At 39.5% G+C, this 20,720-nt stretch overlaps 1 protein-coding gene and 1 long non-coding RNA gene across 25 annotated transcripts in view; one reads left to right on the top strand and one right to left on the bottom strand.

The window, feature by feature from the left end:
* The window catches only part of Dlgap1 (DLG associated protein 1), a 912,507-nt gene that overhangs the window by 784,454 nt on the left and 107,333 nt on the right, over positions 1 to 20,720 (top strand). The gene's annotated exons all lie outside the window — the stretch shown is intronic.
* The window catches only part of LOC124108918 (uncharacterized), a 30,845-nt gene continuing 22,270 nt past the window's right edge, over positions 12,146 to 20,720 (bottom strand). For 9 of the 10 annotated variants that reach the window (XR_009228889.1, XR_009228888.1, XR_009228883.1 and 6 more), the window contains 3 exons: positions 18,179 to 18,260; positions 16,596 to 16,689; positions 12,146 to 13,654 (listed from right to left, as the gene is read on the bottom strand). This is a non-coding gene — a long non-coding RNA (uncharacterized LOC124108918). Of the gene's footprint in view, positions 13,655 to 15,924; positions 16,690 to 18,178; positions 18,261 to 20,720 lie in introns of those variants that run through there. The other variant, XR_009228886.1, reaches the window with a different exon arrangement.

Below are 20,720 nucleotides of genomic sequence, written 5' to 3'. Positions count from 1 at the left end.
CCAGGAAGGTGGGATTCCCATGCACTGACAAAAAATCAGACAGACCCAGGACCAGTTTGCAAATAAAACTTTCTGTGGTCGGCGGCAGGCTAGATTATTTGGTCATTTTACTTATTTTCGGTTGTAGTGATTTCTGTGATTATTACACATTCCAATATCCCTGTAAGGGAAACCAGAAGTGGCTCTTTTTGTATATTCCTCAGCGTGCCTCCTGTCAGATAACGGTTAGAAAACTGCATGTGCTTTAAAAAAGGATATCATTAAATTGAAACAGGAAGTGGGAAATTTAATATTTTATAAAGATTAGAATTATTTTGTTCACCCTGAAATAAATCTAGCTGTACAAATACATGTCAGGGACAGTCCCTCAAATCCCAGAGACCAAGATCATTAGGCAAGAACATAATATCTTTCCAATTACCTCATCTCATGCAGTTGGCTATAATAGCATAACTCAAGTTAATAATTCATGAAACAGTTTGCATAAAAATCATAATGTAGGACTTAGTAGGACACAGAATCAGAGAACTCATGCAGGGCTTCAGGCAACATTCTCAACATAATTAACATATGTCTGGATTTTATTCATATCATGTCAGGATATTCCACAGAAACAAGAAATTGAGGGACTAGCAGTGTAGCTCAAGCTGTAGAGTGTGTACTTAGCATACACAGGGCCCTGACATCCCCCCAAAATTCACCCCCCCAATTAAAAAAAATTAAAACTTGAAGAAGTAAAGCAAAAACAACATAATTAGGGGCTTGGGATGTGGCTCAAGTGGTAGCGTGCTCGCCTGCCATGCGTGAGGCACTGGGTTCCATCCTCAGCACCACATAAAAATAAAATAAAGATATTGTGTTCACCTAAAAAACTAAAAAAAAATAAACATTTAAAAAAAAAAAAACTAGGGCTGGGGATGTAGCTTAGCCATAGAGTTTTTAGCTATCATGTGTGAGGCCCTGGGTTCAATTTTCAGTATTTATTTAATTTTATATTATTTTGGTACCAGGGATTGAACCTAGAGGGGCTTAACCTCTGAGCCACAGCCACAGCCCATTTATTTATTTATTTATTATTTTTTTAGTTGTAGATGGACACAATATCTTTTATTTATTTATTTATTTATTTAGTGCTGAGGATTGAACCCAATGCCTCACTCATGCAAGGCAAGCACTTAACCATTGAGCCACAACCCCAGCCCCCATTTATTTATTTTTTATTTTGAGACAAGTTCTCACTAAGTTGTTCAGGGCCTTCCTAAGTTGCTGAGGCTGGCCTCAAACTCATGATCCTCCTGCCTCAGCCTCCCAAGTTGCTGGAATTACAGGCATGGGCCACTGAATCAGGCTCTCCAGGATTAAAAAATAATAATAATAATAATGGGTCAAGAAGGAATGTCCAAAAGTATCTTTTAATCTTGAGAGAGAAAGAGAGACCTCAAAGTTTTAAAATACAGAAAGGAATTTTAATTGGATAGTACATAGTATCTGTCTTTTATTTGGAGTAGATTATATTATAAAGAATATAAAACATTATATATTAGAAAAAAATCAATCTTTAATCAACATGACTTTTTAAAAAATGCATATAAAAATACAAATTATAGTAAGGGGTTGCCCAAAGATTACTTGGTTTAAAGAAAAAAATTGGGGGAGGTTGAGGAGGAGGTGTATGCCACTAATTCCAGTAATTCAGGAAGACTACAGGTTGGAGGCCAGCCTCAGTAATTTAGCAAGACCCTGTCTCAAAATACAAAATGCAAAGGGAAGGGGATAGAGCTCAGTGGTAGAGCACCCCTGGCCTTAATCCCCACCAAAAAAAAAAAAGTCTCGAAAATACCCATATAATAGCATTGTTCAAATTTCTTGTGTGTATCCTGACAGTTATTTCCTGCATATATATGCAATTAGAATTATGCATAATAGATATACAAACAAAGTCATTCTAACTTATTCTATAGCATGCTCCTTTCATTTGGCATTTAATCTTTAGTCTCTATTAGGGTATATAGTCATCTCCATCATTTAATGACTATAAAATTTTGTTTTTCTGGATGGCCACGGTTTATTTAACCATCAGATTATTTATGAAAATTCAAGAAACATTTAGTATTTTCAGAACACAAGTCCTTACTCTGGATTCATGATTAGACTCTAGATGTTCTTAAACCATCTGAAATTATAATCAGAATTTGCATTTGTGGCGTATATAAAAATTATTTCTGGAGAGGAGGGTCTATAGATGTCAGCAGATAAACTAAGGAGTCAATGACCCAAAAGCTAAAAGAATATCAAAATTTGTAGAATTCCAAATTCAATGAATTTTTAGAAAACAGGATTAAATCAGTTATGGAATAGTGTTTCTCAACTTTTTAAAAATCCAAACCACCTTTTGGTATGTTATGCATACATATACATAACCACCCCTGGCAAAAATCACCACCTTCCACTCTGACATTCTGATAAACTCCCCTACAGGAAACATGCTAAGCAACCCCCCTTTCCTCCCTATCCCCTCTCCCCTTCACTCAATCACACTGGGAGTCATTCACAGTGGACCTGGAGCCAAAAAGATTTGGTTGGGCTTTACTTTCAGTCATTATAATATAAAAACAAGTAGATGTTTAGTTTTCCAAATATAAAATTATGTTCTGAGAGAATTCCACCTCTAATAAGATGGCAGGCTACGTGATATAGACAAACTATCCCACTGAAAACTAATAACATCACCATGAGAGAACACACAGACAACTTAGGACAGTTCTTAACGATCCTCTGACTATCCCATGGTGTGAAAGTGATAGGCATTCTGCAGGAACTATGCTTTGACTTTTTAATGTGGATCTTTTCCTGGGCTAGTGATGAAGCCTGATTCTCCCTGATTGGGGCAAGTCCACCCTGAGGGGAAACACCTGGTCCTCTGCAAGGAGCTATGGGAAATGTTGGGTAAGTTAGGCGTGTCCAGTGCACTTTCAACTTCAGATATTTTCAATTTATGATGGGTTTAACAACACATAACCCCATTGTAAGTGGAGGAACATCTGTATACGCACACATTTCTTAAAAATATCAAAGGTCTAATGCCTAATGCGTAGTAAGGTGTTACTGGGAAGCAGTAACCAAAACAAAGAAGGTGCTTCTGTCCTGAGGGCATTTGCTGATTTGGTTGATCATAACTTTGTGTTCTGATGGTCTCTCCCAGTAGGAAGAAACAGATAGACTTTAAAGCCCAAAGTTTGCCCAAGGGAATGCCTAAATGGAAAATCACATCCCATAAACCTGGCACCTGAAAACAATTATAACTTCCAGGTAAGGATTAACCAGCAGAAGGTAACCACTTACACATAAATCTACTTCCTACCCATCATTGCAAAAAAAAAAAAAAATAGGAACAAAAACAAAAATACCTTTCTTGTACCAAGGTGGAAGATTATTCATTCAGAAGAGGTTTTAACCTTGTAAGGCCTTCATTCCCTTCTGCAGCTCCAAAACCACCTGAGTGGTTCCAGGGCCCATACCCAGGATGATGTTCTCCTGCAGAAAAGGGGTGGTTTTGTAGGCCACAGAAAACTTTTCAAAATAAGTCTCCAAGGAAAGTGATCTGCTCACCATAAAAAATGACCAAACATACAAGGAAAGAAGGCACTGTGAATGAGAAGTGAGTAGACCCAGCATGGATTAAAATGTTAGAGTGTTAGAATTGCTGGCTGGAGGCATAGCTCAGTGGTAGAGAGCCCTTTCCTAGCATGTGCAAGGGCCTGGATTCAATCCCCAGTACAGCAGTAATAATAAGGCAAATGTGCTTATGTATTAAGAAACAGAACAGAAGCTTTAGAAGATGTGCAAGGAATGAGAAACTCTTTTAAAAATGATTAGAAGATTTTGGAGGAAAGGAACAGTCTAGAAATTTTTGAAAATTGAAATTTAGCTGAGTACATTGGCTCCCCTGTGATTCCAGTGACTTCGAAAGCTGAGGCAGGAGGATTACAAATTCCAGGCCAGGGGCTAGGGCTGTAGCTCAGTGGTAAAGTGCTTGCCTCGTATGTGTAAGGCACTGGGTTCGATCCCCAGCACCACATAAAAATAAAGATACTATGTGTTCATCTACAACAAAATAAATATTAAAAAAAAAAAAAAAAAAACAACAAATTCCAGGCCAGCCTCAGCAACTGAGGAAGACCCTGTCTCAGAATAAAAACTAAAAAGGGCTGGGGATGTGGTTCAACGGTAAAGTGCCCCTGGGTTCAGTCCCCAACAAAACAAAACAAAACAAAAATCACAAGTTCAAAGCCAGCCTGGGTGACTTAATGAAGCCTTGTCTCTAAACAAAATTTTAAATGGTCAGAGATATAGCTCAGGGGTACAGCACTTGCCTAGCATGTGTGAAACCCTGGTTCCAACCCCAATACAAATAAGTAAACAAATAAATATTTTGTGATAAAGCAGAGCTCCCAAAAGAGTAGAGAGAAAATGAAATAGAGTATATATCAGAAGTGATAAAAGATAGACACCAATCCACATTCAGGAAGCTCAACAAATCCCAAAGAAAGAATAGAGAAGGAATTAAGACTGGACAAATCCTAGTGATCATCAAAGGAGCTGGAGAAAAAAAGACAAATTAACTTCAGGGAACCAAGAAATAGACAGCATTAGAAATCAGAAGAGAGTAACCTCAATGTTCTTTTTTTTTTTTTTTTGGCACCGGGGATTGAACTTAAAGGCACTTGACCACTGAGACAATCCTCAGCCCTATTTTGTGTTTTATTTAGAGACAGGGTCTCACTGAGTTGCTTAGCCCCTTGCTTTTGATGAGGCTGGCTTTGAACTCGAGATCCTCCTGCCTCAGCATTCCAAACTGCTGGGATTACAGGTGTGCACCACCACACCCAGCTAACCTCAATGTTCTAGAAGAAAATTACCTCTAACATACAAGGTTTTAGCTAATGAAAATGTTCTTCCACAATGAAGGTAAAATAAGGACACATACAAAGATTGCAGGCCACAACTAAAGAAAATTACAAACTACTATATTTTAGGTAGAGAAAAAGTGAGCCCAGTGAAAGATCCCTGATGGTTTGGGATGTGGTTTGAATGTGTCCCCCAAAGTCTCATACTGGAAGCTTGGTCTGCTGTGTGGTGAGGGAGAGATGGCAGAACCTTTAAAAAGAAGAGCCTAGCAATGGGTAATTAGGTCTTACCATTTGATCTCCTCCTTGTACATGTAGCCAGTTCCTTTTCCATTTCTCTGCCATGTTGTGACATAGTCAGGGGGCTCTCTCCAGAAAATTAGTGCCATGCTGTTTGGACACTTCACCCACCAGAATTGTGAACCAAATAAATGTCTTTATGAAACACCCAACCTCGGGTATTTTGTTATAGCAACAGAAAATTGGACCAAGATATGCAAGAAGAATGTAGAACAATGAGCATTGTGAATATATGGGTAAGGAGGAACAGGCATTAATAGTGTAAATCAATGAAAATGAAGTTTGGTGATTTTTTTTAAAAGGCAGAATTAAAAATAGGACTCAAGGTGTGGCTCAATGGTAAAGCATTTGCCTGACCTATGTGAGGCCCCAGACTCAGTTTCCAGCATAGGAAAAATAAATAAGTAAATAAGAGTATAATCACCACACCATAAATCATGAGAAAACATAAAGTGTTATAAATGCCTTATATTTTCTAAAAGGAGGTTAGGGGCATTGATCAACTCTAGATATTAAAAGTTAAACATGTGGGTTATCATTTCTAGACTAACCACTAAAATGAATGAAAAAAAAATGAATAATTTCTAAACTTGTAAAGGGATACCTGTGCTTTAGGGAAATGAGATATGCCTAAGTGAAATACATATTTTAAAAGTAATTAAACAAATGGGTCAAATCAGAAACAAACAATAGTATGGTAGGTAGAAATTCAAATATATCACTATATTACATTAAATATATATTGACTAAATGTTTCTATTAAGAAAAAAATCATTCCATATATTTTTAAAAAACTATGATTCTTCTGAGAATTTCACCTTACATAAGGACACAGAAAGGTTGAAAGCTGCAGCAGTCTGGCTGGGCACAAATGCCGCAGTCTGGCTGGGCACACAATCACGAGCCACCACACAGCTTGTAGATTCAAACAGCAACTCTTTATTCCCGAACTCACACCAGCCGTCTACAATCACGTTCTGGGGAAATCCACGTTCTCTTCCCAAATCCCCGTTCTCTGCCCAAAATCCACCTCCACTGGGCTTCTATCTCCAAAATATACTGTCTGAATCCCGTGAGAACTCAAGGGGAACTCAGGCAGCAGGATACGCCCTATTCCCAGCAGGAATAATCTTAAACCTTAAACCTGGAACCTAAACTGGGAACGCCCTAAACACGATTATCTTAAAACCGGGAACACCCTAATCTGCCTTGGTCCTTGAGCAAGGTCACTTACATTCAATGTCACTGCAACATGTCAGCAACATGGGGTACGCTGGCAAGGAAATTGTCATACCTACTTGGCTAATGGCTCCCAGCATCTCCCCCCTTCTGATTAATTAAACAACAAGCAATGTGGCTTAAGGACCGTGCCTGGTAGGTTGTCCAATTCAACATATGGTTCTTACCCGTCATCGGAAAACTGACCTTTAGGCGTCAGCCTCCTGTCTTAGGTTGATACCACTGCAATTGAATCATACCCGTCACTGACTACCGGTCCAGCATAAGCCATTGGCCCCCAAATTTTAGACCATCACTAGCAGAAGGGAGGAGGATACAGAAATGCCACGACACCAAGCCAATTGACGGCTCCTTGGGAAAAATTGCATCACTGGTGACACCATCAGCAAAGATATGTCAGCACTACCACAATTAACATGGGGTGCGCTGGCAAGGAAATAAAAATTGCATCACTAGTGACACCATCAGCAAAGATATGCCAGCATTACCACAATTCGCTGCACCAAACGATAGTTACATAGTCCAGGCAAGTTCTGCAAGCAGTTCAAAGCAGAGGAATCTATCAATATGCCCATTTCCTCCCAAAATCCGTTTCCTCCCAAAGTAAGTTGACTCTTTGATTGAGCATTACTTGTTGAGTTCTTCACCGGCACTGGGATGGAGATAGGAATTCTGGCAATGATGCTAAAGAGACATTATCCTGAAAAGAATTATTAAATATAATGAAAAGGAAAGGTGAAAGTAAACAAACAGATCTGTTAACCTACTTTAAAAACAATCCTTAACAGCTGTTTACCTAATTTAAATTAGTAAACAAACAGATCTGTTAACCACCTTTAAAAACAATCCTTAACAGCTGTTTACATAATTTAAATTAAACCATTTAAATCACGTGAGTAAAAAAATAATAATTCGGATCCATTTTTTCATGAGCGCTCCTCATATAAGAAATATGGACATACGCACATACAGACATACAACACAAAACACAAGAGTGTACACAAACGTACAACACATAAGAAAATAGTAAAGGCCTTGTAGCTTTACCTAGGTGAAATCTCCATTGCAATGTTTAAAAACTCCACAGTCAAAAAATAAAACTGATCAGAAAAACATTAACCTAGGTTTGTATGAGCTCAAAAAATAAAAATAGAACCTTATGATGTGGAAAAATGCAATAATAAAATAGCTATTGAAAAAAGCATCCTGGTTAATCACTGTCGCAGATATAAGAATGGCCAAGCTGGAGTTCTGGATATCAGCTGTTATGGATTTGAGTCAAATCATATTCTTTTCGATCTGTAGAAATTGTTTTAGTTAATCTCTCTGGAATCCAAATCGGCTGCTGTTCTCCCTGTGGAAAAACACAAACAGACCCCCGACTCCAGACAATCACTGGGTCAGGACCTTTCCATTGTCCTGTTAGAATCTTTCCAAAGTACCTTAGGCTTATGTACATTTTTTGGATACATATGTCTTTCCGCAGCACTAAGTCCTGATGAATCCAAATTTTAAAAGTTTAGAGTAAAAAGCGTTATTTTAAGTTTATCTTTGGGGGATATATACTCCTTAAAGATCCTTTTAAATTTAAGTCTTTCAAAAGCATTCTGCCTTAGTTTTTAGAATTATTTTAGTCCTTTTAATTTTTTGATGTGGTTTTAAACCAATTTCCTTCTAGTTTAACGTTTTCTAAATTGGCTTTTGTCTATAAATTTTAACACCCTCATCTGAGACTTCTAATATCTGCACCACCAGAAATTAAAGTTGATGGGCTTTTTGAAAAAATTACTAATAATCTCCTTGTTCTTCTATTTTATCCAATATTTGACTTTAAACTTCTCTCTTCTACCTTTTTCTATCTTGAATTTCTGTATCTAATAGTTGTCTCAGCTTTTTGTATTTTCTATCTGAAATACCTTTACTTGACATATTTAACCATTTTTATCTTGTTTCTATCTTCTAGTTTTTTTTCCCCCTAAGGTTTGTACATTCACCCTTAGTTGCTTTTTTTCCTCCTAGTCTTTTTTTTTTCTTCCTATTTTGTGGGTTTAAAATTTTTGTCTTCCTACATCTTTTTTATCTTTCTACATCTTCTTTATCTTTTTTCTTTTTAACTTTCTATACTTCTGTCTTTAAAGTTTTTCACTTTAAATTTTTAATCTTCTTTATCTAAATATCTTTTATCCTATTATCTTCCCATTTTTTTAAAGTAATGCCTTTAAGATTAACTAGGCTTCGAATGATGCAATAAAGCAATCTTTTTTCCGCCATGAAGGTATCTCGACCACCTTCAATTTAACCTTTTAAAGCCTTTTAATTATCATCTATACTGTACTTTTAAATGTACTTTTTCACCACCTACAGCTTCACTCTTTTAAACAAGGCTTAGATTCTGTTTAAATCGCTTTAATGTTAGTTTACATGGCTGCCCTTCAACCAAAGGCTTTTTTTTTTAACTCCATTGAGAAGCTTTGTCTCAATCTGCCATGTACAAATACCTTTTTCTTCTTTATTCCTTTCTCAAGCTTTTAAAGTAAGTCTAGTTTCCTCAAAATCTTTTTAAATGGCATTTTACAACTTTTTACTTTACCACACAGAGATTATCTCATCTAGAAACATTTATTTTTCCTTTAACCTTTTATATTAAAATATATTTCCACATCTTGAATCTTTTTCTATCTCTTTTTTAACCGTTAACCCTTTTTATAAATTCACATTTTGAAACAACTCTTATAAAATTTCTGATTTAGACAAATTACTCCACTTTAATAAAATGAAAGACTTTCATGTTTTTTATGATACTATAATACTATAATTGAAACCCAACTGAAATTTTTTTTACTCTTTGTATATAAATTACACATGATAGAATCTTAACACTTAGTAACCTTGTTTTAGCAAAGACACAGACACAAAGCAATATTAAACCTTTTTCCATTTACCAATTTATGAAAACACACATAATGTTTAAATATATTACCTTATGGAACTTAATAAGTAAGAGTACTTGATTTTATATTTAGTGGTTGATATTTTAACACTTTAGCTTTGTAAATTAATCAGATGTCTGTAAAAACCAAGATCTTAGACAAATGTAGTAAACAGAACTAGCCATCTCTTTCTTGTTGAAGAAAAATCCTTCTACAGGATACCATGATGGTCTCATTAATATACTTAATAACTCATCTTTAAAAAGCCATTTGCTACATTTTTGTATTTTATCAACATATGCCTTAACTGTTCTTGGTCTTACTGGGGTGCCTCCTTTCTCTAACAATTTCTCTTCCTCGAACATATGCCTTAACTGTTCTTGGTCTTACTGGGGTGCCTCCTTTCTCTAACAATTTCTCTTCCTCGGAGGCGAACAACTTCAAACCTTGAGTCAACCATTTTCCCCAGTTTGCCTGAGAAAGTTCTAGGAACAGGCAACTTGAAATAAAAATAAAATAAATCAAAACAATAACACATTGTTTTTTGAAATGTTCACCCATTCTTTCTCTCTTCCTCAAGGGTGAGAAATTTCACTTACCTCTAAGCTTCAGAAGTTCCCCGTACGGGCCACCAAATGCCACAGTCTGGCTGGGCACAAATGCCGCAGTCTGGCTGGGCACACAATCACGAGCCACCACACAGCTTGTAGATTCAAACAGCAACTCTTTATTCCCGAACTCACACCAGCCGTCTACAATCACGTTCTGGGGAAATCCATGTTCTCTGCCCAAATCCACGTTCTCTGCCCAAATTCTCGTTCTCTGCCCAAATTCACCTCCACTGGGCTTCTATCTCCAAAATATATTGTCTGAATCCCGTGAGAACTCAAGGGGAACTCAGGCAGCAGGATACGCCCTATTCCCAGCAGGAATAATCTTAAACCTTAAACCTGGAACCTAAACTGGGAACGCCCTAAACACGATTATCTTAAAACCGGGAACACCCTAATCTGCCTTGGTCCTTGAGCAAGGTCACTTACATTCAATGTCACTGCAACATGTCAGCAACATGGGGTACGCTGGCAAGGAAATTGTCATACCTACTTGGCTAATGGCTCCCAGCAGAAAGCCAAAAAAGAGAAAACATATACCATGTGTATAAGTCTGAATAAATAGGTTATGCTATAATAACAAAACCAAAATCTCAGTGACCTGAAACAGCAAAGGTGTACTGAATGTTCACTCAAAGTCAGTTCTGATCCTCCTCCTCCTCCCACTTTCAAACAGTAAGGATTAGAAAGTGTTCTAGTTTCTATTTCTGCATTATAAGTTGCCTTAAATCTTAGCACCCTGAAACTACAATTTTATTTTGCTCACAACCCTGTGGGTCAGTCAGCTAAAGGTTTATCAAGGAAGATCTCCCGTGGGGTGTCTTATGCATAAACATTCATACTTTGCCTGGGGCTATAGTCATTTGAAGACTCAGTTGAGCTACATGTCTAGGATCACCCCCTAGAATCGCCCCCTCACATGGCTGCCAGAGGATGCTGGCTGTTCGGTGAGAGTTCAGTTGGAGCTATGGACCAGAACTCCTATATATGGACTCTACAGCGTGGCAATATCAAGGTAATTTTCTTCTCTGGTGGTTGGCTCACAGAGTAGTTGTATTAGTCAATTTTCCATTATTGTAATGAAATATCTGATGCTGGGTAACTTAGAGAGAAAAGAGGTTTGTTTAGCTCACAGTTTTAAAAGCTGAAAGTCTAAATATGATAGTGGCAACTCTGGCAAGGACCCCCTAACTCTATCACCTCAAGACAGATGGCATCACAGTGGTGGGAACATATGCAAGAGGGAGAGATTACATTGCCAGACAGGAAGCCAAACAGCCTAGGGAGTAACCAGGAATATCCTTTTATAACTTCCTTCTTATGAGAAAAAAGTCCAATGAAAGCTATCTTAATCTCTTCTAAGAACAGCATCCTCCATGAACTGAGGACTTATCACCAGGTCCTGCCTTTTAAGGGTTCCACCACCTCTTAACCTAGGCACACTGGGAAGCTAGGGATGCAGCTTCTAACACATGAACCTCTGGTGGCAAACCACATCCAAACCATAACACAAGACCCCACCCACCATGAGACTGAACCTAGAGCCTCACACATCTGCATATTTACTCTATCACTGAGCTTCCTGCAGCCCCCAGCAGTAGATGGCAAACATGGTAACTGTCTTCTCTCAAAACAGGCTCCCAGCAGAACCAGGCAGAAGCCTTTCCTGACTCAGAATCCCCTCCATGCATCCTGTTGATTACAGACAAGTCCCTAAGCATTATCCACATTGATGGAGAGGGTCCTTGGTCCTCATCTCTTAAAGGGAAGGCCACCAAAGACTTTCAGATATGTCTTAATTGCCAAAAAAGGGAATAAAGTTGACATTCTTCAGAGATGATATAATGGTCTACATGTAAGTGCCAAGTAAACTATTGATAAATTAAGATTTGTTTGAAATTTTAGAAAGGTTTCTAGTATGCAATTATTTTTTAAAAAAATAGTTATAACTTATATTTACCAACAACAAATACAAGATTAAATAAGAAAAGTTTTTTATGAAGTATGTAAAACCAAATATAATAAGCATCAGGAAGACTTCTCTGGAGAAAATTTTAGAACTTTATCGAGAAACATTAAAGAAGAAATAAATAAATGAAAAGCTATATCTTATTTATGGATATGAAAACTCAAAATCACAAATTGTAAAAATGTCAGTTTGCTTCAAATTGATCTATAAATTCAATGCAATCTCAAAAAAAAAATCCTGACAGTCTTGTTAAGTATTTCCAAAGTGCAATATATAGCCAAGACACTCTTTTAAAAAAGGGCAAGAGGAGACTATTTTCCTCATCAAGCACCAAGACTTATAATTAGCCTATAGTAATGAGACATGTGGTGTGGACACAGGGACAGGGCAGTGGCCCAATAGAACAGACTAGAGAGCACAAAAATAGTCCCATGCACATACGGAAGCTTGAGAGGCAGGTTTGAGATCAGTGGGGAAGGGACAATATTATAGTAGATGGTGCTGGCACAAAGGGGTATTTATTTAGAAAAAATAAAATTGTTCTACGCCTTTGTATTAGGGTTCTCCAGAGGAACCGAAATAATAGAAGACAGAGAAAAAGAAAGAGGGGAAAAGAAAGAAAGAGGGAGAGAGAAAAGAAAGAAAGAGAGAGAGAGAAAGATTCATTTATTATAAATAATTGGCTGGAACAATTATGTAGGCAGAGAAGTTTAATATCTACAGCCAGCAAGTGAGGAACTCAGGATGGTCAATATGTAGTGAATTCATCAGCTTTCTATCACTGTAACAAAATGCATGAGAAAATCAACTGAAAGGAAGAAAGATTTATCTTGGCTCACAAATTCAGAGGTGTCAGTGCGTGGTCACTTGACTTTGTAGCTTTGGGCCTTTGACAAGACAGAACATGATGGCAGTGACCACATGGTGGAACAGAGCTGCTCTCCTCAGGATGTCCAGGAAAGAGAAGCAAAGAGAGAGAAAAAGGCAGAGACAAAATGTCCCCTTCAAAGCGCTCCTGAAGTAACCTCCTTTCTTCATCTAGGTCCCACCTCCTCATAGCACCACAGTCTGGGGACCAAACCTTTGGCATATGGTCTTTGGGGAGCATATCACATCCTCAAACCATAACACGTAGTTCCGATCTGCAATCGTAGCCTGAGAAACAGGAGAGCAGAGGGCATAGTTTGAGTCTGCTGGCCTGTAGGCTCAAGACCCAAGAAGATCAAATGCTTCAGGCTCAGTCTGAAGACCAGAGAAATGGATGTCCCACCTCCACCCATCATTCAGGAGTGCCCTCAGACCTGGCCCTTTCATTCTACTCATGTGTTCGACTGGTTGAAGGAAACCCACTCACATGTCAGCTTCACTCAGTCCACTGATTCAACTGTTACTCACTTCAGAAACATCCTCAAAGACACACCCAGAATGTTTGACCAAATGTCTGGGTGCCACATGGCCCAGTCAAGTAGACACATAAAATGAACCATCACAACCTTTTACTCTATCCCACATAATCAATTCTAGTTGAGTTTAAGACTCAAATATAAAAAGCCAACAATAAAGTTTCCAAAAATGATAAAGGGTTAAGAAAAGGTTTCTGAAATAAAATACAAGGAATATGAAATTTTTTAAAAAACAAGTCCCACATTTGCTTCAAACTTGATCCTTCACAGAAGAGGAAATCAAAATGTCCAGAAACTGTTAAAAAGAAAAAAAAAAAAAAGGTAACTATCCCATTAGTAATTCAAATTAAGTAAGTTAAAACCACAGTGAGATATCATTATATATATACTTGGCTAATAAAAATTATAAAATGTAACAATGTCAAAAGTTGAGAAAGGGGGTTGGGCACTGTGACACACGTCTGTAATCCCAGTGACTTGAAAGACTGAGGCAGGAGGATCGAAAGTTCAAGGCCAACCCTAAGTAACTTAGCAAGACCTTGTCTCAAAAAATAAAAAGCGGTGAAAGTTTTTTAGAAAGAAGTGGAATAATAGAAATTCTCATTCCCTCTTTTGGGAATATAAATTGATACAAGCATTTTTTTTGAAAATTATTTGGCATTATGAAGAAATTCCCAACCTGCAATTCAGAAATTCCCTGGAAAAATCCCTTTTTCTTGTGTGCCAGAATGCATGGACAAGAATGATTATGATAGCATTGTTTAAATATCTATCCCATGACTGGAAACAGCCCATCAGAGGACTAAATTGAAGTTTATTTTAAAGCTTTTAATTGGCTTGGATGTTGTTTTGTTGTTGTTGTTTTGGGTTTGGCTTTTGGAGGGTTTTTGTTTTCAATACTGAGGATTGAAATCAAATGTGCTATATCACGGAGCTCCGTCCCCAACCCTTTTAAATTTTGGACAGGATCTTACTAAGTTCCCCAGGAATTTGCAATCCTCCTGCCTCAGCCTCCCTAGTAGCTAGGATGACAGGCATGTGCCACCATGCTCAGCTTTTAATTGACTTTATTATTTTATTCTAATGCCAGGCTTCATTCCATTTAGCAGAATAAGTGTTCCTATGAGCAAGAGTAGAGAATGCTCATTTCAGACAGAAAAGAGTTAAAGAAAGCAACCCAAAAATCTTGTATTTTAAAGCTACTTTCCTTTTAAGGATGAGATAAGACAGAACAATAGAAAAATAATTGTTTAACATAGGATTACTTTAGGTTACTATTTTTTTGTGAAAGAAGTAAGGCAAAGGGAATTTCATTATGGTGCTAATTTAAACTGCCTGTTTGAGAAATAAATTTGTCTGTTACCTTTCTAAACCTAATTTTTTTTTCCTAAACCCCATTTCTTTTTTCTTTTTCTTTTTTTTTTTTTTGGGGGGGGGTGTACTGGGGATTGAACTCAGGGGCACTGAACCACTGAGCCACATCCCCAGCCCTATTTTGTATTTTATTTAGAGACAGGGTCTCACTGAGTTGCTTAGTGCCCATCTTTTGCTGAGGCTGGCTTTGAAGTCATGATCCTCCTGTCTCAGCCACTCGGATTATAGATGTGCACCACTGTACCGGCTCTAAACCTCATTTCTTTTTTTTTTTTTTTTAAAGAAAGAGTGGGAGAGAGAGAGAGAGAGAGTTTTTTAATATCTACTTTTTAATTCTCGGCGGACACAACATCTTTGTATGTGGTGCTGAGGATCGAACCCGGGCCGCACGCATGCCAGGCGAGCGTGCTACCGCTTGAGCCACATCCCCAGCCCCTAAACCTCATTTCTTAAAAGGACAGATAAATAGATGTTTCAGCTTAATGATGTGGAACTTCAATGTAATTCCATTGATTTTTAGACTGGTCTGTTGGGACATAGTGAAGGATTTTAGACCAAAACAATGTCCTCCTGTAATTTTTATTTAAGAAACTTAAATATAGCCAGGCATGGCGGGACATGCTTATAATCCCAGCAGCTCAGGAAATTGAGGTAAAATGATCCCAAGTTCAAAGCCAGCCTCAGCAACTTAACAAGACCTTGCCTCAAAATAAAAAATAAAAAGAGCTGGGGATGTTGCTCAGTGGTTAAGCACCCCTGGGTTCAATCCCCAGTACCCCGCCAACCAAAAAAAAAAAAAAAAAGAAACTTAAATATACATCTATAGTTAAATGTATTTTTATTGTATTACTTTTAGGCAATGAAATTTTTGTATTTTCATAAGCAATGAAAATAAGTGTGTCTATAAAAATATACACGAATCTACCCACAACACTAAGTAAAAGAAACAAAACCTGAATATATTTTATATATATATTTTTTCATTAAACATAAGTATCAACACGTATAAATAAGCTATATTGTTTAAGAATGCATGCAGAAATGGGAAAACTAATTTTTAAACAGCAAGGAAATAATGGCAAACATTAGTAGAGTGGTTCCTTCTGGGCTGGGGAAGAAGTTATCATAGGGTACAGATGTTGGGGTGCCAGTCAGCTTTCCATTACTGTGACAAAATAACGGAAACAAATCAACTTATAAAGAGGAATGTTTTATTTTGTCTCATGATCTCAGAGGTTTCTGTCATCATAGTTTGACTTCCAGCCTACAGCAAGGAGAACATGAGGGTGGGGAGCACATGGTGGAGGGAGCTGCCTACCTGCTGGCTGCTGGAAAATAAAACACAGAAAGGAAAGGGCTGTGGTCCCGATATCCCCCTCAAGGCAAGCTCCCACTGATCCAACTCCCTCCCACTGGGGCCCACTTCTCCAGGGTTCCACTACCTCCTATTAGCAGCACAGGCTGGTGACAAAGCCTTTAACATACATGGGCCTTCTGTTACGCTTATGCAATTCATAGCAGGAGGTGTGAACTGAGGGCTTCTAGGGGTGCCGACAACATTTTTTATCTTGGCCTATAAGGCAGCTACAGAATTTATTTGTATTCTTTAAGAATATTTTACAGATCCCAGCAGCTTAGGAGGCTGAGGCAGGAGGATAGCGAGTTCAAAGCCAGCCTCAGCAAAAGCAAGGTGCTAAGCTACTCAGTGAGTAGCTTAGACCCTGTCAGTGCTTTAGACCCTGTCTCTAAATAAAATACGGAATAGAGCTGGGGATGTGGCTCAGTGGTTGAGTGCCCCTGAGTTCAATTTTCCTGGTACAAAAATTAATTAAAAAATATATTATTAAAAACACTGGACTCACATTCACCTGCCGTGTTTGTCTGCTTTAGAGCCAGTTGATGTCTTCCCTGGGCTCTGAAGTCCTATAATGTCTCTAATGTGTTCTTCTTGAGAGCCTGTTAAAATATTAGCAATAATACACTAAAAACAATCAATAAAAAATTACTAGTACCATCAGGCACAGCAGCACAGGCCTATAACCCCAGCTACTCAAGAGGCTGAAGCAGGAGGATAGCTAAGTTTGAGGCCAGCCTTGGCAACTTAGTGAGACTCTGTCTCAAAAATTTGGCTCAGTGGTAAAATGCCCCTGGGTTCAATTCCTAGTAACACACACACATGCACACACAGACACACACACACACAAAAGTTACTAGTATCAATGAAATATTAGAGCTTTTTTTTGTGTGTGTGAGATCATGTAATTCTTTTAGAGTTAAAATTTTAATGTTATTGAGGTAGAATTCACATATCATAAAATTCCCAATGCATACAACTCAAAAATTTTTTATTTTATTTATTTGTTTATTTATTTATTATTGATACAAGGAATTGAAGCCAGGGATGCTTTACCACTGAGCCTCATCTCTAGCCCTTTTTTTGGCTGTTGTTTGGTTTGTTTTAAACTTGGAGACAGGACCTTGCTAAATTGCCAACACTGACCTTGAATTTCCCATCTTCCTGCCTCAGCTTTCTGAGTAGCTGGGATTACAGGCATGCACCACCATGCCCAGCCAATTCAATGATTTTTTAATAATTTCAGAGTTGTACAATCAACACCACAACCTACCATTAAACATTTGTTTTGGGGGGTGGGGGGTACCAGGGATTGAATTCAGAGGCACTTGGCCACTAAGCCACATTCCCAGACCTATTTTTGTATTTTATTTAGAGACAGGGTCTCATTGAGTTGCTTAGCACCTCGCTTTTTGCTGAGGCTGGCTTTGAACTCAGGATCCTCCTGTCTCAGCCTCCCGAGCTGCTGGGATTACAGTTGTGTGCCACCTCACCTGGCTCATCAAACACTTTTATCTCCCCAATTACCAGTCACGCTCCGCTTAATTCTAAATCCTGGCAACCCCAAATCTACTTTCTGTCCCTCAGAATTAAAATCTGTGCTTTCGGTTTAATTGGCTTAAACTAAAGCAAACTATTTTCCAACATGAATTGCTTGAGGTTGCCTGGAATCTAATCTCCAGGAAAGTAATTTGCTAATTTAGCCTATGATCATTTTTTCATTTGGGCACGGTTTGAGTAGTGCTATCTTGAAGAACTTGACACATAGGAAGCAGCCACCTCCCCCCACCCAGAAATGCTCTTCACTTGAAAAGGTCTCTTGTCCCCACCATTACCCACCCCCCCAACACACACAATTTCTAATGGGGTATGATGACAGAAAGTGCCCATTCAAGAGCTCATAGTCTTGGCCACCTATATAAACAAGTGGAGTGTGCCCATTCTTTCCACAGTTTGATCTCAGTAGATGTGGAATGTGGCAGTCATATGATCAGTGGGCACAAGCTGTCTGGAGTTAAATATCTTTGAAGTAGGACAGGAAGCTTGGGAGACAGGAACAAAGAACCATCTCACTAAATTGCTGAGGCTGACCTCAAACTTGTCATCCTCAGGCCACAGCCTCTTGAGTTTCTGGGATTACAGGTGGCACCCAGCGAGTCATCTCTTTAGAGACCTATGAGATAGAAATCATTGTTATGGAGTCTGGGGAGAGGGTGTGGAAGATGCTTGAGGCAGGTGCTCAGGCAGATTCAAGGATTCTTGGCTTTGGTTTTTCCTTTTTGTGGATTCTGTGTGTGGGAGACTTTTTTTTTTTTTAAGGAGAGGGAGGAGGAGCATACCAAGAAAGCTTGGGGGGGGTGCATCTTTGTGGTCTGCTTCTTGACATTTAGGTTATTTTTCTCTTGAAGTACCCTCAAAGATATGCTATCATGCCCCATCCTTCCATACAGCTGAACAGAACAGAAAAAACAAATTTGAGTTAAAAAGAGGGCAAGGTGTTCTGTTAATTTCTCTTGTCCTATATTGTGACTTTTGGGGACATGATAAAGTTCCCCAAACCCATTCTGTCCCTTCATCCTATGTAGAATTGAAAACTTGGGACTTAGTAGAATGACAAATTAAACTCTGCCGAGAAAAAGAAGTAGGCTTTTCCCTTGTGAGAAGGCTAAGTCGTAAAACCAAGTGGAGTTTGCTCCAAAAGTGCCCCACAGCTCAGAGAAAATGACACAGAAGAAAGGAGTCCCCTGGCGGCCCAGCTGTCAGCTCTAAGATCCAGAGGCTGGCCCAGCCCTTCTGGTTTCCTGGAATGCTTTCATTGTGTCCCCACATGGTAGCTGAGGAAAAACCCTGCAGCTTCACCCGGGTGAACTGGAATAGTCCCTCATCCTCCATCAGGAGACAGACACCCTGCGTGGCAGGCAGAGAGACCCACACATGCCCAGCACAAGGCATGGCCAAGGACACTGTGGCCAGGGGCCGCAGGCTCACTCAGCAGCACAGTCAGACCTACGCTCCCAACACACAGTGTGCACCAGGTCACCAGTGGGCCCACAGCCAGAGGCTGACACCCTCCAATCACACACGCCAGCAGTCTTCAAGCTCAGTGTCTGTGTCCTGAGAAAGGCGGGTGGAGGTGACTCAGGGGAAAGCTGGTTTTCCCCCAACACTGGCATTTGGTTAATCTCATATCAAATGCTGTCAAGTCACCCAGAAAGGTCCTGAATGAGCCTTACTTCCGCTTCTGGAGCAGTGGAATGTGGCAGCAGCTGTCTGCACGATGTGGAGGCCCTGCCGAGGAGGAGGGAGGAAAAGTACCAGACCTGTCGTAACCAGTCAGAGGAATGCAGGCAGTGAGGTACCCGAGCAGCTGTGCTGAGATGCTGCCAGGTCCCCGTGCAGGCCCACCCCGCTGCAAAAAGGTCCATTAGCAGGAGCCCGAGGAACACCTTAAGTCCCCAGGGCACTTTTTTCCTTCCCCCTTCTGTGCTGGGGATCCAAGTCAGGGCCTCCTGCATGCCAGGTTCTCCAAATCTCTGTGAAAAGACTCCCAAGGGCTGTGGACACAGTTCAGTGGGAGCCCTTGCCTAGCATATGTGAGGACCTGGGTTGGATCCCTACTACCAAAAAAAAAAAAAAATTGAATTCCTTATGTAGGTGAACTTGAACTTACGTGTATTTATGTGTATTCCTAACATGTGACGCTTGGAAATAAGGCTGATATAAATGACAATAGATATTAATTATAATTCATTACATAAGAACCACAGTATTAAGCTTTTCCTTTCTCTGGGTCCTTCACAAAAGGACTTTAATGTACTTGACCTCATTTAGTCTTCCCAGTGCTTCTAGCAGGGCATGTTTTCAGCGTACCCATTTTACAGATAAATACACAGAGACTCAGAAACTAAGCACCCATGGTCACCCAGCTACTAAGAGACACATCCAGGAATCAATATCTGTGTGATTTCAACCTTTACAGGGTCACTAGCATTTTGAAAGTGAGTACTTTATCTTCCCACCTAGCCAGTTTAGGATTGCCTCAGGCAGAGAGAGGGGAAAGTTAGAGGAAGCCCCAGGCTGGGACAAGTAAGGGGATAGTGCGGGCAGTCACCAGGATCCACTCTGATTCACACCAGCACAGCCTGAAGAGGCAGGGACTGTGAGCACATGGAAGCTGAATTCTGGGCTCTCCCTCCTCCCACAGAGCCCATCTTTGGGAGAATGACTTGGCCCCCATCCTTCCAAGATTCCAACCCAAGCTTAAGTTATGAAATAATCATTGTAATTGTGCATTCAGTGGGAGCCTATGCACCCAAGACACACACACACACACACAAGCATGCGCATGCATAAATACAAACACACAGGGTCCACAGGTACCCTCCATCCACCAAGAAGAAGCCCCATTCACATCTTTCTACAGGGAACCTTAGTGTGCAGCAGAACCCTGGGAAGGGCCCGTCACCAGACCCATTGCCAAAGTTTATGATCCCACAGTGCTGGGGGAGCCTGAGAGGACTGGACCCACCAGTTCGCAGGTGCTGCTGCACTGTGGCAGGGAGACCACCGTTTGAGCACCCTGTTTTTAAGGCATGGAAGCTTTGTCTCTTTTTCGTTGCGTTTTGTTTTCTGA

This window comes from Marmota monax, unplaced genomic scaffold (assembly GCF_021218885.2).
Source record: "Marmota monax isolate L192 unplaced genomic scaffold, Marmota_monax_Labrador192_F-V1.1 WCK01_AAM20220418_F8-fsc00103, whole genome shotgun sequence".
NCBI lineage: Eukaryota > Metazoa > Chordata > Mammalia > Rodentia > Sciuridae > Marmota > Marmota monax.
This window is presented reverse-complemented; position numbering and strand designations above follow the sequence as displayed.